The sequence below is a fragment of the Amphiura filiformis genome, chromosome 7 (assembly GCF_039555335.1).
Source record: "Amphiura filiformis chromosome 7, Afil_fr2py, whole genome shotgun sequence".
NCBI classification, from domain to species: domain Eukaryota; kingdom Metazoa; phylum Echinodermata; class Ophiuroidea; order Amphilepidida; family Amphiuridae; genus Amphiura; species Amphiura filiformis.
The window spans coordinates 50,460,259-50,474,145 of record NC_092634.1 but is presented as its reverse complement, the minus strand read 5'-3'; the positions used below and the strand labels follow the sequence as shown (position 1 = coordinate 50,474,145).

The following is a 13,887-nucleotide window of genomic DNA, read 5'->3' as shown; positions in this document are numbered from 1 at the left end:
TACGTGAGGTTTATTCACTGTTCATTTGGAGTGAAATTTTAAGTGATAAGTTAGAAAAAAAGCCATTTTCACATCTGGTGATCCTGTCAAGTAAACTCACTTACCGTGCTCACTACGCAGATGTGATTAGTTAGTAGCACATAAAAGGCATGCTGATTCATCTGATACGTGCCTACATCGGAGAAAAGGATTCAGAAAAAAGGTGGATGATGCCGGTACCGTACAAGGCATATGAGGGGGTATCCAAAGGTTTTTGACATCACCCAGAAGTGATAGAGCTATACCGATGAAATTTTGTCAGTGTGATCACTGGTCCTTATGTACATAAGGCTGCGATCACATAGAAGTATACTCTATACGGTATTCGCTATACGAATTATGTTGCTCATTCGATCAGGCTGAGTTCACATAAGAGTATACTATGTGAACTCAGCCTGATCAAATGAGCGTATTTCGTATACCGTATACAGTATACTTCTATGTGATCGCAGCCTTATGGTCCAAAAATAGTCTCATGAGTATGTTTACTTTCTTCACAGGTGGCGCTAGATGGGAAGTAGGCGCATAACCTTTTCATGATAAGATCCTCCACTTTCTTGAGTTTTTTCTCTGTGGCCGCATCATCCACTTCTTGGCTCATCTGTGAGGGACATGTGGTCAGTTTGGAAATTCCTTGTTCAAAAAGCAATAGTGCCATATGATGGGCAATCATCACCGTAGATTGCTTTCATTTCATCATAGATTTTCTGAGCATTGTAGGCCTAACCCTTCAAATGCAGGAACTTAATCACGCTGTGTGCCTCAATTTTCACCATCTTGTAGGTTATGCGCCTACTGCCCATCTAGCGCCACCTTTTTGGATCATAATGTACATAGGACCAGTGATTACACTGACAAAATTTCATCATTTCAATTGTTACCTTTTTCAGAGTCTTGGTTTAGCAGCGATATGCCTGGTGAGTTGTAAACACTAGGGCAAATTAAGACGCCATGATGGTGTCGCAAAGCTACATTGCACGCTAAACCAAGTCTCTGTGGAAAAATAACTTTGACCAGGAACCCAACTGTTTTGAGCTATTGGTTGCAAAATTGTAATTTGCATTAAGACTAAGAGCATCAATCAAAAGGCATGGTACAAAGTTATAAAATAAATCTTCATCTGGTTACTCCTTGAATAAATTCATCAAGTCGTCTGTAGTTACATAGCATCAACAACTTCAAGACCATGCAGTCAAAACATAAATTTTTTTAACCCATGTTGGTGTTATTGAAGTGCAGTGAGATATTGATCCTAGGAAGTGATACTGATCCGAAGATGATCTGATGATATATGTATAAAGTCAACCGATCGTTTCAGTAGATGAAAGCGTTCAGAAATGTTTTGACCCGGTTTTGACTGGTTTTCAGGACAGTGATCTGAGGAATTCTTGATGTTATGCATGCTTACAGCTAAACAGGTGGGTAATTTAGCAAACATATCCCTTCAGTAGCGCAGGAAATGTGAAACAAATGGATTGGAGACCACTTTTCTTGTAGCCTATCATTCTGACAGTAAATTTCATTTTGAGTCCGTTTTTATTTTTATTTCAGATATTCAGACATCAAGTGATCTGCAGTTAATTGAGCCTGTTATGGTACCAAGTGCAGCTCTTATAATCCAGTGTGAAGGAAATACCACACCTACATGTAGTACTTCAGACTCAGTGAAGAGCAGTCTGTAAATACCTGATTTGCTGTGGTTGATTTGAGGTGGGCACAATAACTTGGATTAATACCTTTGTATGCATTTTCCTGATGAATATGCATGTTGTTAATCTCAACCATTTTGAATGTTGAAAAAACAAAGCAATGGAAGCCATACGTACTCCATTCTCTTGTAAATTTTGTAAAAATCAATCTTCATTCATTTGACAGATGGAAAACTCACGTTGACAGACATATGATAAAATATGTACAAGCTCATAAAAGCAAAGGGTGCATATATTGTCAAACCAACTTGGCAAAAAATGGTGTAAGATATTTGAAAATCCACAACTTGACATTGGACCAATTGGAAACTTGTGACTCCTCGAACCACATTGCTTCAAGTTCTGTAGGGTCTCTACTAAAACCGTACCAGTGTCAGTATATCAGAATCAGAACTCACACCAAAGAAAATTCTTATCAGTGCGGATTTTGTGAGAAGAGCTTTGTAAAAAGTGGAGATCTCAAAAGGCATATGATAAGTCACAGTACAGGTAATCCATATCAATGCACGTATTGTCAGAAAGCTTTTTCATATCGGGCTCATCTTAAAGTTCACCTGAGAAGTCACACCAAAGAGAAGCCATATCATTGCGAGTATTGTGAGAAATGCTTTACCCGAAGCAATGACCGTAAAGTGCACATCAGAACTCACACCAAAGAAAAACCTTATCAGTGTCAGGTTTGTCAGAAGAGCTTTGTACGAAGTGGAGATCTCAAAGTACACATCAGAATTCACACCAAAGAGAAGCCATATCGGTGCGATTATTGTCATAAGTGTTTTGCAACTAATGGATCACTTAAAGTACACATCAGAACACACACCAAAGAGAAACCTTATCAATGTGAATTATCGAGAAACGTTTTACAGATAAGCGTGGCCTTAGTAGGCACATCGAACTCACACCAAAGAGCAACCTTATCAGTGTGAGTTTTGTCAAAAGAACTTTAAGCAAAATGGAGATCTCAAAAGGCATATGACAAGTCACAGTACAGATAACCCATATCAATGCACGTATTGTCAGAAAGCTTTTTCATATAGGGCTAATCTTAAAGTTCACCTGAGAAGTCACACCAAAGAGAAGCCATATTGTTGCGAGTATTGTGAGAGATGCTTTACCCAAGCAATGACCTTAAAGTGCACATCAGGACACACACAAGCGAGAAACCTTATCACTGTGAGATTTATGGGAAAGATTTTGCACACAAGTCTAGTCTTGCAAAGCACATCAGAACACATAAACCCTATTAAATGTGAATTCTGTGAGAAACGTTTTGTAGGTAAAAGTGACCTTAGTAGGCACATCAGAACTCACACCAAAGATAAACCTTATCAGTGTGAGTTTTGTCAGTGTGAATAATGAATATTGTCATAAGTATTTTACAACTAGTGGAGTACTTAAAGTTCACATCAGGACTCACACCAAAGAGAAACCCTATCAATGTGATCTTTTTTAAATTTTTATCTCAAAACGCATATCTTAAGTCACAGCAAAGAGAAGCCATATCGGTGCGAGTATTGTGAGAAATGCTTTACCCGAAACAGTGACCTTACAAATCATATCAGAACTCGCACAAAAGAAAACCCTTGTCATTGTCAGATTTGTAGGAAACAATTTACACAAAATTCTTGACTTAAAAAAGCACATCAGAACTCGCACAAAAGAGAAACCTTTTCAGTGTGAATATTGTCATGTGTTTTACAACTAGTGGAGCACTTATAGTCAGGGATAGGCGATTTGCGCGGAACTTTCTTTCCGCGCAATTTAGGGATACATGATTTGCACTGAAAAAAAAAAGTTCCGCGCAATTCCGCGCAATTTGCTATTTTTTTCCGCGCAAATCGCCTGTCCCTGCTTATAGTACACATCAGAACACACACCAAAGAAAAACCATATGTGCGAGAAAAGCTTTGGAGATGTGTACTGAACAAACACATCAGAACTCACACCAAATAGAAATCATTAGTGCATTTGTCATAAAAGTTTAGTACATAAAAGTGTACATAATATGACAATAATTATACAATTGATAAATACACTCGCAAAAGAAAAGGACAATGTCCACATTCGTTCCATTAAGGAATCTGATATTAATATTTGCACAGTATTTTTGTGGGAACTGAGAGTACAATCAGACATTTTTCAAATAATTTGATAATTTTAAATTTTGATATTTAACAGTCCGCATAAAGTGAACTTTCTAAATCTAATAATATGTTCTTTAAGTGTATGCGTAGCTGGGATGAAAAGCCGTCGATCAATCGAAAATGTTAACCTTTCATATTGAAGATATACATTTTGATCGTGATCGTTTTTTTCATTCTAGCTTTGTACACTTTCAGATTTATAAAGGTTAATACTTTGAGGATTTAAATATGAAAAAATATCAACTTTTATGTCACAAATTTTAAGAAATCAAATCAAAATTATTTGAAATCAGAAAGACATTCTTCATATTCAGAATGCAAATGTCTGATGTGCTCTCGTCCCACAAAAGCACTAATTAATGAATCAATAAATAAGAGGAAAGGAGCACAATCATTCTAGTCCTCCGTGAGGTTTCTTCACTGTTCATTTGGAGTGACAAATATAAGTGTTATGAATCCAAATAAAGTTAAAAAAATCTGATGATCCTGTCAAGTAAACTCATTATGCAACCTGTGATTGCATGGTTGATGCTCACATAAAAGGGAGGTTGACTCATCTGGTGCCTACATCGGAGAAAAGGAATCGGGGAGGGGGGGGGTGGTGGATGATGCCGGTACTTTATAAGGCATATGTAAAATGCTACCTTTTAGTTTCAGCCATATATGGTATGTGCCTTCAGCAAAATAGTATTCTTAGGGCTCATATTGAAATACCCTACCACGCTTTGACACAGAAAGAAGGCAGGATTCCCCTCGCTAAGCGCACGCCTCAGGAAAGGTCGGTCATAAAACGGATGGATTATATGCATCAGTGATACACCCTGCCCAGGATTTTAACAAAGAAGGCTAGCACAGGAAAGCTGCAGGATGGCGCACCTTCCTGTGTAAGGGAATTTCAATTTGAGCCCTTATAAGACCCAACTTTTGAGATGGTTGTATGTTGAAGATGAAATTAAAACAAACCAAAGCACACAACAAAAAAGCTGCTACATTTAAAAATTTCAATCATCAGAATTCATGACAAATCTTTTAAAAACAGGGCTGTCAACTTTTTTGAATTGCTTAATTTGGCGTGAGACAGAGCGTGCGGGACTTGCCGACTCAATGTTCATTTTGAACCATGATTATTTGAGGCTTGAGCCACGGCTCTCGAGAATGTGAAAAGCAGGGGGTAGGAACAACAAATTATTCATGACGATCGTGAGATTTTACTAATTTTCCAGCTTTTTGCTTGATATTTACTACTAGGCGTGAGATTATACTACCTTGGCGTAAGACCGTGAGAAAGTGACCCAATGCGTGAGACTCGCGGCCAATGCATGAGACTCATGGCCAATGCATGAGAGTTGACAGCCCTGTAAAAAACTCTCTCTGAGTTGATTGACATGTATGTCAGACACAAACTTTCTTATTTGTTTTATCTCTGACTTAATAATTAATGTCGTGCACTCTTTATCCATCATTTGGTTCCCCATCATATTCATCGGTAACTTAAGCTGGCGCGACATCTTTCTCATTTTGATAGTCAAACACCAGTCAATAATCCTATTGTTGAAGTGGATAATAAGCTTCTACCTTAAATGGCTGTAGAAATTTTAACAGCGCTGTACTGGTCAGTTTGTTTTGGTGGGTTACCAGGCAAAGTATTTTGTATCTTCAGAGTCTGGTATAACCAACAATTAGCAATGAGAGAACTTTCTTAAACCTTGTTGACTTCGAGATGATTTGAAATGACCGCTAATTATATGACTGTTTGATATTTATTGCCAGCAATGTGGAAAAAGAGACACATGTAGAAACGAAAGAAGCTACCATTTTGTTGAAGGAGCAAAGTTTAACAAACCATAACCCTGCTTCTGGATATCGTTTGAAGTCAAATGAAATACCATTTTAAAGCTATGATGTATATTTTCTTAACACGAAATAAAACAAAATTGACCGGGGGAGGAATTTACGGCTGATTCGCCGTGTACGGTCACATATGGGCTTAATTGATCCAATTTTATATCAAACTTGGGCCAAGCTGCACTATGGGAACTACACTGGTAATGGTGGTGTTGAAAGTCAGTCAAGGCTATTTTAGGTCAACTTCCGAAATACTAAGGCTGAAATATGAAAAACAAATTGTCTATCAATTTAGGGACCGTTCACAAACACTTGTAAGGGGGGCCTGATGCAAAAAGGGGGCCCTGAAAAATTTTGACCCTCCTAAGGGGAGGCCCTGAAAAAAATGGCCACAAATTTTTCTGGGAAAATTGAGTTTATATGCTTTTCTATAAGGGGTTGACCAATAATTTTCATGTCAAAAAGGGTGATGCGCCTACTTCCCATCTAGCGCCACCTGTGAAAAAAGTAAACATACTTATGAGACAATTTTTGGACCATAATGTACATAAGGACCAGTGATTACACTGACAAAATTTCATCGATATAGCTCTTTCACTTCTTGGTGATGTCAAAAACTTTTGGATACCCCCTCGTATAAAGTCAACTGATTTTTGATGAAACGTTCAGAAATGTTTTGACTGGTTTTCAATGATGTGAGGAATTTTTGATTTTATGCATACTTGCAGCAATTACACAGGTGGGTAATTAGCGAACATATCCCTTCAGTAGCGCAGGAAGGGTGAAACGAATGGACTGGAGACCACCGTTTTCTTGTAGCCTGATGATCATTCTGACTCGTCCACTACCACAGAAAATTTCATTTTTATTCAAATTTTTATTTTTATTACAGATATTCAAACATCAAGTGATCTGCAGTTGAGTCTGTTTAATATGGTACCAAGTGCAGCTATTATAATTCATTGTGAAAGAAATGCCACCGACACACCTACTCCAGACTGAGTGGAGAGCAACTTGTAAACACCTGATATGCTGTGATTGATTTGAGGTGGGCACAATAACTTGGATTAATACCTTTGTATGCCTTTGCTTGATGAGTATGCATGTTGTTAATCTCAACCATTTTGAATGTTGAAAAAACAAAGCAATGGAAGCCATACGTACCCAATTCTCTTGTAAATTTTGTAAAATCAATCTTCATTCATTTGACAGATGGAAAACTCACGTTGACAGACATATGATAAAATATGTACAAGCTCATAAAAGCAAAGGGTGCATATATTGTCAAAGAAACTTGGCAAAAAATGGTGCAAGGCGTTTGAAAATCCACAACTTGACATTGGACCAATTGGAAACTTGTGACTCCTCAAACCACATTGCTTCAAGTTCTGTAGGATCTCTACTAAAACCGTACCAGTGTGAATATTTAAGACACATCAAAATCAGAACTCACGACACCAAAGAAAATTCTTATCAGTGTGAAAGTCACAACAGATGGAAACCATATCAATGCACGTATTGTCAGAAAACTTTTACATATAGGGCACGTCTTAAAGTACACATAAGAAGTCACACCAAAGAGAAGCCATATAAGTGCGGGTATTGTGAGAAATGTTTCCCCCGAAGTAGTGGCCTAAAAGTGCACATCAGAATACACACAAAAAAAAACCTTATCAGTGTCAGGTTTGTGGGAAAGATTTTGCACACAATTTTAGTCTTACAATGCACATCAGAACACACTCCAAAGAGAAACCCTACCAGTGTGAATTCTGCGAGAAAAGTTTTGCAGGTAAAAGTGACCTTAGTAGGCACATCAGAACTCACACCAAAGAAAAACCTTATCGGTGTGAGTTTTGTCAGAAGAGCTTTGTACAAAGTGGAGATCTTAAAAAGCACATCAGAACTCATACAAAAGAGAAACCTTTTCAGTGTGAATATTGTCGTAAGTGTTTTATAACTAATGCAGTACTCAAGGTTCACATCAGAAAACACACCAAAGAGAAACCCTATCAATGTGAATTCTGCGAGAAAAGTTTTGCAGATAAAAGTCGCCTTAGTAGGCACATCAGAACTCACACCAAAGAAAAACCTTTTCAGTGTGAGTTTTGTCAGAAGAGCTTTGCACAAAGTGCATCTCTCAAAAGGCATACTATAAGTCACACCAAAGAGACGCCGTATCAGTGCGAGTATTGTGAGAAATTCTTTACCCGAAACAGTGACCTTACAAATCACATCAGAATTCACAAAAGAGAAACTTTTTCAGTGTGAATATTGTCATAAGTGCTTACAACTATTAAAATGGATCACTTGCAGTACACATCAGAACACACCGAAGAGAAAACCTATCAATGTGAATTGTGCGAGAAAAGCTTTGCAGATAAAAGTGTACTGAACATCGGAACTCGCACCAAATAGAAATCATCAGTGAAATTTCAAATTTGTCAGAAAAATTTGGTACATAAAAGTGTACATAATATGACAATTGGTATAAACAAGATATTTTTTCAAAGTGGACTTTTGAAAGTCCATTATTTTGAAGAAACAAGGCTTTTTTGGTGGACACCAAAAAAGTTACGTTTTTTAAACATTATAATGTGTGTATATATTTAAACTTAAGTACCGCTTGTATTAAGTAGATTCAATATGTTAGAATTATCAGGGCAGTATTCATAATAATTATTGTTGATTTGTTACAGAATTTTCAAAACCAATCATTTTATAGAACCTTACCTTTTATTCTTCTTGATAGTAGCAGAGAAGATCTGATAGTAGTGATAGAATAAATTTAACTAGATTTAGATGTATAAACCACAAAATTACCTTGTAATCTTGAAAGATTTAGTAATGAGTTAATTGTTGATAGATCATGTCACTTGTGTAAACAAAACGTTTTAGGTGATGAATTTCATTTTCTTTTTGAATGCGACAACTTTGTTAAAGAGAAAGAAAAATACATTCTTTTATCTTATAGAAAGTATATCCCAACACACTCAAAATTAATAAGCTTTTCAACTGTAATAACATGCAGGTGCTGAAAAAACCGTTCTAGATTGTTATGCACAGATTTAAATAACTTTTTTTTTATATTATACTGAAAAGATTATTATTATCTTGTATTTTTGTCTTTACTGATGTCCGGTAATTTACCTACTGATTTACATATTCATGTAATATATGTTTTTGTTGAAGACCTTTCCCTGCAAAAGCTGTCTATTTACACTGTTGTACAGATCGAACTATCTCATTTTGGAAAATGGATCTCATTTTGAAAATCATCTCAAATTGGATAGAATTGAGATGCAATTTGAGAATGAATTTGAGTACCAATATGAGATCCATTATCACCCAATTGGTGCTTAGTACAAAATGTTTGTCATCTCATGGTCAAAGAAGTTGGATGGGGATCACCAAAATTGTATTTTGACAGAGCTCCTAATGGCTCCAATTTAAGTAGCATTGGGAATTTTGTGCTTGGAAATTAATCATGTTTCTCTGCCAAGAAGACAAAGTCAATACCACTTATATCAGTATGTTATTGATACTTCACATTTTCGTCGGTCGTATCACATACTGGTCTATCTCGAAAAACACACATTTCGAGAAAATCGCAATTGAAAATCTTCGTATTAAGTTAACCTGTCTATAATTTAATTAGACTATGGATTTTAATGAAAGTGGTTTAAAATTAAAGCATATACTTAACATATTTATTTAAGTGGAATTTTGAATTATATTACGTATGCAATATTGCTTAAAACTACACTAAAGTTGTAGTTCTGTATGTAAAAATATATAATTTCCCGATATCGTATTTAAAGTGCATTTCATACTGGTCTATCTTGGGGGCTATCTTGATTTCGCGAACAATGGCGTGACTTTAGGCGCATCACATACTGGTCTATCTCGAGATAGACCAGTATGTAATGCACTTTCAATACGATATCGGGAAATCTACGATTTTACATACAGAACTACAACTTAAGTGTAGTTTTAAGCAATATTACATACGTAAATATAATTAAAGATTCCACTTTAATAAATCTGTTAAGTATATGCTTTAATTTTAAACCACTTTCATGAAAATCCTTCATCTAATTAAATTATAGAAAGGTAAACTTAATACGAAGATTTTCAATTGCGATTTTCTAGAAATGCGTGTTTTTTTTCGAGATAGATCAGTATGTGAAACACGTATTTTGTCAAAATCATAGATAGTTTAAATGTAACATTTTATAACTTATTATCTAGGAAAAATTGAAGTCTGTAATTTGTTGTGTTGGAAGAGCTCCGTAAATAAAATCTATATACCAATTTTCTCAAAAAAGTAAAAAAATCAAGATAGACCAGTATGTGATGCACCCGACGATTTATGTATCCCACATTATCAGGATTTTGTTTCAGTTTTCTCTGTGATGAATTATTTCCTCATTACAAACTCTTTTATTTTAATTTTTTTAATTTTTAAATACTAGTACATGTAGTTAGCAAACAAACTGAAACCAACTATCCTGCTGGATATTCCTATAACTTAGTTTGCTAAATTAGTAGGCCTATACTGTTGTTTTGTGCAAATTATTTTGCATTAGTCCTACTTGTTTTTTATTTGGCACTTAAAATTACCTGACATATTATATATTTTTCAATCAATGTTGGTGCTCAAGAGTCAAATGAAACCACTGTTCTGTAGGAATGTGCACATTAAATTTATGATCACATTCTCGGCTAACACTTACTTCTGAAACAGTGAAAATTACATTCTCTATTTTTTTCCTACAAATTTGATAAAGATTTTTTTTTCAATTACCCCCCCCCCCCCTCAAACTTTTAAGTTAAAACTGGAGAAAAGCTGAAAAAACTTTGAAGTTACTAATAGTTTACTAAAAATCATAGACTGAGACTCTAAATTTAGAGTCTATGTAAAAATACATTCAACATCAGAGGGTTGACCTTGTTTGGGGACACAGAACAAGAAGCATGAATTGGTTGTTTACAAAAGACCATGAACCTAATATACTTGACCATGAGAAGTCCAGACACTGGGTACTTGGTTTCATACATTAACATACTTCACAAACCTTAATACAGGGTGTCCAAAAAAAAAGAGGCCCCACATTGCGCACTCTTTTCTCCTATTTCTGAAACGTTGATCAAATATATTTTTGTATATAAAGAATCGTTAGCTTTAATAAACCAAAACAATTCTTTCAATCGACTCACAATTTTTGAAGATATGCCCTCTTTAAGAAATGTACCCGTTTTTCACTCTGTCCACGGATGAGGTTTGGATACATCAAAGATTTAAACGAAGCACACGGTTAATGACAAGGATAGATAATAGCATTAGTCTTGGGAAAGCATTTACTATAAGCGAGGATCACCAGCTAGCTTCAAACATCTTCGCAACCCAGATTACTGCTGCATTACATGAGTATCCGGCGCACAAGGCCTTAAGGATGGTACGCAACGCAATTAATGCAATGAGAACTAGGGCTGAAACCTGTATTCGTCACGGAGGCAACCAGGTAGAGGGCAGAGCAGCAGTAAACTCACTTCAAAAGATCCAAAGACAAACTAAACAGCCCTTTTCAGGGCTACCTTTTATTCCAAAAAGAGAAATGACTTATGTTGTCAATAAAAAGAAAGCAAGTAACGAGAAAAACATAAGTAATTGCAAGTATAGCAAAAGAAGTCCCATCCCACATCAATTTCGCCCAAATTAATGACACTTGACAAAATCCATAACCCATAAGCCCACCAGTAAAGCCCATTCCCTTAAATGAAGTTGTTATTTTATAAAGTTATCATCGAGGAATGTTTTATATTCATGCATGGTATATGCACTTTTCAATCTTTGAAGTAGCCAAACCTCCTCCGTGGACAGAGTGAAAAACGGATACATTTCTTTAAAAGGACATATCTTCAAAAGTTATGAGCCGATTGAAATAATTGTTTTGGTTTATTAAAGCTAACGATTGCAGGTTTCTTTACATACCAAAATATATTTGATCAACTTTTCAGAAATAGGAGAAAAAGAGGGTGCAATGTGGGGCCTCTGTTTTTGGGACACCCTGTAGTTAGCACCCAATAAAACTAATTTGGTGGATTATATCTCAAGTTAACACTCCAATTGGATCTCATATTTGATCTCAAATTGTGTCTCAATTCTATTCAATTTGAGATGATTACAAAATGAGATCCATTTTCCAAAATGAGATACTTTTGAACAGCAGTGTTAATTGTTATTTGTATAGACGAATCCAACGAGCCAAGTCATGGTCAGGATTTGGTCGGCCATCTTTGGTTTCCCGCTAGCACCAACCTGGGGTTTTGAGCACCCGATTGTGCAAATAAAAGCCGCCTAACACCTAGAGAAGATGCAAAGATGAGGAGGATTAATAGAATACAATAGAGGTAATCCTGTCGCATCTATTCATACATAGCCATTTTGTTCATCCATTTGTACATCTATGAATAGATGCGACGGGATTGCCTGCGGAATTATCTCTATTGTATTATTCTATTAACCCTCCTCGACCTTCTCCAGGTGTAACGCGGCTTTTATTTGCACAACTGTTGGAACTGTATTGTGTTGTAAACTTCTTTTGTCTATGTGTTTTCGCGGAAGGTGTAAAACGGGTGATGGAATGCAGTTTAAAATTTCCGCCAAGGCGAATCATTTCACATTTTGGATGCATTGTAGCCGACGGTGACCCAACTAAAGGCTGCTAGTCAGGTGTAGGAATGTGTGTATTTGGATTCGTCTATATTATACAATATGTTGTATCTCATCACAGATCCTGTGATCTCATATATCCTGCTGGGGTCGAAAGAGATCTTAATGAAACCAAGATTCTTGTCATCTTTTATATTTACTTAAAATGTTACCGTTTTCAGAGTCTTGGTTTAGCAGCGATATGCCTGGTGAGTTGTAAACACTAGGCCTGCAAATAAAGACGACATGATGGGGTCAATAAAGATGCCATGATGGTGTCGCAAGCTACATTGCACGCTAAACCAAGAAGGTAACTTTGACCAGAGAACCCAACTTTTTTGAGCTATTGGTTGCAAAATTGTAATTTGCAGTAAGACTAAGAGAGCATAAATCCAAAGTGGATCGAGGGTGGAGGACACAATGGGCTAAATGTGACCGCGAAGTGGGCATCTCATAGCGACACAGGGTTTGTCTGAAATTATTTGAAATGCATTTGCACCCATTGTTATGTTTTGATGAATCCAAGTGATTGAAAATATGGGATTAAAAACATAATGATAAAAATTGGATTCTTTACGCCTAATATTTATTGACCTTGACTTGAGTTTTAAAATATTGGACTCGACTGTATTACGTACTTTTCCAATATTTTAAAACTAAAAATCACAGCTTGACCAACTAAATATGGGCTCAATCGATCCAATTTTATATTACACTTTGATCAAGCTGCACTATGGGAACCACAATGTAATGGTGGTGTTGAAAGTCACACAAGGCTATTTGAGGTCAACTTACAAAATAGGCTGGAAATGAAAAAACAATGTCTACAAATTTAATATTTACTATGCCTATTAATACTTCCCACATCTTCGGCCGTCCGACCTATTTAGGTATAGGACTACCATCTCTATTGGTTTATTTCTGTTTAATACCAAAAGTAATTGCCAAATTAGACAAGACTTGTTTTAATAATACTGTAAGTTATTTTGCTTGATTGAGTCACAGGATAGAGTCCGTATGTATGGTACCATTTTATTGCAGTGCTCATTGGCAGGTATGCACCTTTCAAGGTCTTGTCTTTTACTAGTTTATATGTGGAGTATCTTTTATTAGCTCTGGTGATATTCATGAATGTAGTGATCCTTATTGTGAAAGCCATAATATTAAAGTGATTTGCGCTCCAGAGCCCCAGGGGGGCCACTCATATATAAAAGTTGTAAGCATGCGTGTGAATGCACTTCAGAAAAGCACCCTGAACAAGGACAACCATTGTGTCTTCAAAATGACCCTTAAGAGGGATAATGGTTTGTTAACCATACCCTTAACTTGGACAAAGTTACAAGTGGATTAAATCCAACCCTTAGCAAGGGTGCATGATCAATTTTGAAAAAAAAAGTAAAGAAATTATCTTTCAAGGTTTCTTATTTCCTTTATTATT

At 36.1% G+C, this 13,887-nt stretch overlaps 1 protein-coding gene across 1 annotated transcript in view; it reads left to right on the top strand.

Annotated features, from left to right (window-relative positions):
* The window catches only part of LOC140157293 (uncharacterized), a 44,575-nt gene that overhangs the window by 27,023 nt on the left and 3,665 nt on the right, over positions 1-13,887 (top strand). The window contains exons 4-5 of the mRNA XM_072180436.1: positions 1,591-1,749; positions 6,630-6,785. The gene's annotated coding sequence lies outside the window, so the exon portion shown is untranslated. The remainder of the gene's footprint in view (positions 1-1,590; positions 1,750-6,629; positions 6,786-13,887) is intronic.